The following is a 4,233-nucleotide window of genomic DNA, read 5'->3' on the forward strand; positions in this document are numbered from 1 at the left end:
ACAGGAATAACATTGATTACATCTGTTGGAGAGACCATTGCAAAGCCAAAACAAGGCCAGGGGCAGACAGTGGCGCAAACCAACAATTGTTCATATGCAAGTTTAAGCTGAAGGTGAAGAATATTAAAACAACTCCACAAGAGCCAAAGTATGACCTTGTGCATATCCCACCTGTACATAGACATCTCAAGAACTGATTTGATGCATTAGACACTAAGGATTGAAGACCAGAAGAGTTGTGGGATGACATCAAGAATATCACCCTTGAAGAAAATAAAAGGTCATTAAAAAGACTGGAGGGAAAATAACCAAAATGGATGTCAGAAGAGACTCTGAAACTTGCTCTTGAGCATAAAGATCCTAATGCAACAAGAAGAAATGATGAAGCAAAAGTGCTGCACAAAAAATTTCAAAGGGCAGCTTGAGCAAAAAAAAAGTCAAATATTATAATGAAATGTGCAAAGACCTGGAGTTAGAAAACCAAAAAGAAGAACATGCTCAGTATTACTTTAAGTTGACAGAACTGAAGAAAAAATTCAGGTCTTGGGTTGCAATACTGAAGGATTTTATGAACAAAATACTTAATGGCAATGGAAACATCAAAAGAAGTCACATAGTCACAGAACTTATTGATGTTCAAACATTTCAAGAGATATCATATGATCAAGAACCAATGGCACTGAAGGAAGAAGTCCAGCAGCACTGCAAGTCTTGGGGAAAAACAAAGCTCCAAGAATGCATGGAAGTCAAATTGAAATGTTTCAACAAACTGATGCAGTACTGGAGGCATTCACTCATCTATATCAAGAAATTTGGAAGACAAATACCAGGCCAACTGATTGGAGGAGACCTATATTTGTGCCCATCCCAAAGGAACATGACCCAAGTAATGTGGAAATGAATGAACAATATCATTAGTACCACTTGCGATTACATTTTTGCTAAAGATAATTCAAATACAATTGTAGCAGTACATTGAAAAGAGCTGCCAGAAATTCAAACCAGATTCAAAAGAGGAAGTGCAACTAGGGGCATCATTATTGAAATCAAATGAATCTTGGCTGAAAGCATAGAATACTAGAAAGATGTTTGTTGTTGTTGTTGTTGTTGTTGTTAAGTGCCATCGAGTCGGATCCGACCCATAGCGACCCTGTACAGGGTTTCCGAGGGTGTAAATCTTTACAGGAGTAGAAAGCCTCATCTTTCTCCTGCGGAGCAGCTGGTAGTTTCGAACCGCTGACCTTAAGGTTCGCAGCCCGATTCGTAACCACTATGCTACCAGAAAGATGTTTATTTGTGTTTATTGACAATACAGAGGCAGTTGACTGTGTGGATCATAACAAACAATGGATAACATTAAGAAGAATAGGTATTACAGAACATTTATTTGTGCTTGTGAGGAAACTGTGTATTGATGAAGAGGCAGTTGTTAGAACAGAACAAGGGAATACAGAATGGTTTAAAATTAGGATAGATACGTGGCATGCATATCAATATATGTAATTTAGATGTACTGATAATTACCAGTTATTGGATTGCAAAGGTTGGAAACAAAGAGGAAGGATCAGTAGTTGGAAAGTATGGTCTTGATGATAGAAACCATGCTGGAGATGGCATAATAGAAGTTTGCAAGACCAATGACATATTCATTGCAAATACTTTTTCTAAGCAACATAAAGATGACTATTCAACGTGGACCTCACTAGATAGAATACACAGAAATCAAATTGACTACACCAGTGGAGTGAGGCAGTGGAAAAGCTCCAAATCATCAGCCAAAATAAGGTCAGGGCTAGAATAAAATCAAGTGCTCATTTGCAAGTTCAGGCAGAAGCTGAAGAAAATTTAAATAAGTTCAGGAAAGCCAAATTATGACCTTGAACATATCCAACCTGAATTTAGAGACAATTGAAAGAACAGATTTGATGCATTAGGCACTTATGACTGAAGATTAGACGAGTTGGAGGATGACATCAAGAACATCATACAGGCAGAAAGCAAAAAGTCATTAAGAAGACAAGAAAGGAGGAAAAGACCAAAATGGATGTCAGAAGAGACTGAAACTTGCTCTCCAGAATGATGGTGGTGGTGTGCCGTGGAGTCAGTTCTGACTCATAGTGACCCTGCATGGGGTTTCCGTGGTTATAAACCTTTACAGGAGCAGAAAGCCTCATCTTTCTCCTGTGGAATGGCTGATAGTTTCGAACAGAAATGAGGAGGTGAAAGGGCTGAAGAGAAAATTTCGAAGGGCAGCAAAATCAGATATTATAATGAAATGTGCAAAGACTTGGAATTAGAAAGCCAAAGGGGAAGAACACACTCAGCATTTTTCAAGCTGAAAGAACTGAAGAAGAAATTCAAGCCTCGTCTTGCAATAGTGAAGGGTTCTGTGGGGAAAATATTGCATGATGTAGAAAGCATCAAAAGAAGATGGAGACTTCCAGTTTGCCTCTTTGGCCAGAACTCCGGGACAAGGGAGGAGGACCTTGTGAAGGAAACCATCCTGTAGTGGACCCACACCCTTACAACCATCATAAGACTTAGTGCTTCAACCTCCTGAACTCACTTTTTAAAAAAATCACAATATGGAGGAATTATTGGTATTTTGAACTTTCGCCCCCCACTGCATGCAGCAACAGCCCTGTAGAGCTTGGAGGGCGGGGCTGGAGCCAGCCCGAACGGAGAGTGTCACTCCCAGTAAAGGGGAATCTTGAACAAACAAAACTGCAAGAGACAAAAAAAAAAAAAAAAAAAAAAAGTGGGGGAGGAATCTCTACACTAGGGTGGAATCTCAGCGCATGTAGTAGGCAAGAAAATCAGTTTACCCAGGACACAGAGAGAAGGAGAAATACGGTGACTTTCTGACGTCATCAGACGAGGACTCCACCTGCCAGACTGAGTGACCTCCACCCCACCCTATTGAACCACACTTGTCCACCACACTCCCCCCTTGAACCACGCACCCCCTCATCCCCGCCCATGCCCCACTGGACGGCGTGCCTGTCCCCCACTGGCCCCACTCCCGTCAGACCTCGTGCTGGCCTCCCGCCGGCCCCGCCCCTGCCAGACTACACGCCAGCCCCCACTGGCCCCATCCCCGCTGGACCATGCACCCACCCATGCTGGACCACGTGCCCATCCCTGCCAGTCTCACCACCGCCAGACTGTGCACCCATCACAGTCTCAACCTAGACAAGACCTAACCACACCTAATACACAATACAGACAATAAGGGACACCTATCTCCTGATCATATCAATATTAATTATAATAAAATAAGAATAATCATGCCCAACAAGAAACAATTAACATTATCGAAACATGTCCAAAAGCAGAAGAGAGCAGTGGATACAAATGAGCTGGAAACAGACAAAGGTTTTATAGAGGAGGAGGAGTGGGTACTCGATATGCCTGAGAGGGAATTCAAAAGAATGATATGGAAACAAATTCAAATACTGCGAAAAGGGGTACAGGAAAATAAGGAAGAAGTAAGGAAAGTACTGCAGGAATAATCTAATAGGATTAACACAGCATTGGAAACAATTCAAAACCTGCAAAAAGATGTCCAGGTGATCAATAATAAGATATCAGAAATAGACAATAACCTGAAAGGGGAAAGGAGCAGACTAGAAGAGATGGAAGCCAGAACTAGCGATCTGGAAGACAAATCTCTCAATACTGCCAAGATGGAACAGCAAACAGCTATAAGGATAAAACAATCTGAAGACAGTCTAAGATTCATGCTGGATAACATGAAGAGGAATAATGTAAGAATTATTGGCAATCCGGAAGAAGAAGAATCAAAGAAATCCACAGAGGAGATAGTTGAAGAGCTTCTGGAAGAAAACTTCCCTAACATCTTGAAAGACGAGAAGATAAACATTCAAGAAGCCCAACGTACCCCAGGAAGGATAGACTTCAAAAGAAAGTCTCCAAGATATATAATAATCAAGCTCTCCAAAACCAAAGACAAGGAAAGAACACTAAAAGTGGCCAGGGAGAAAAGAAATATAACTTATAAAGGCAAACAAATTAGATTAAGCACTGACTATTCAGAACAAACCATGCAGGCAAGAAGGCAATGCAGAGACATATACAAAACACTGCAAGAAAAAAACTGTCAACCAAGAACTGTCTATCCAGCAAAAGTATCAATCAAATACAATGGTACAATCAAAACATTCCAGGATAAACAGAATCTGAGGGAACTTATCAAAACCAACCCAGCACTTC

This window comes from Chrysochloris asiatica, unplaced genomic scaffold (assembly GCF_000296735.1).
Source record: "Chrysochloris asiatica unplaced genomic scaffold, ChrAsi1.0 scaffold00343, whole genome shotgun sequence".
Taxonomy (NCBI): Eukaryota; Metazoa; Chordata; class Mammalia; order Afrosoricida; family Chrysochloridae; genus Chrysochloris; species Chrysochloris asiatica.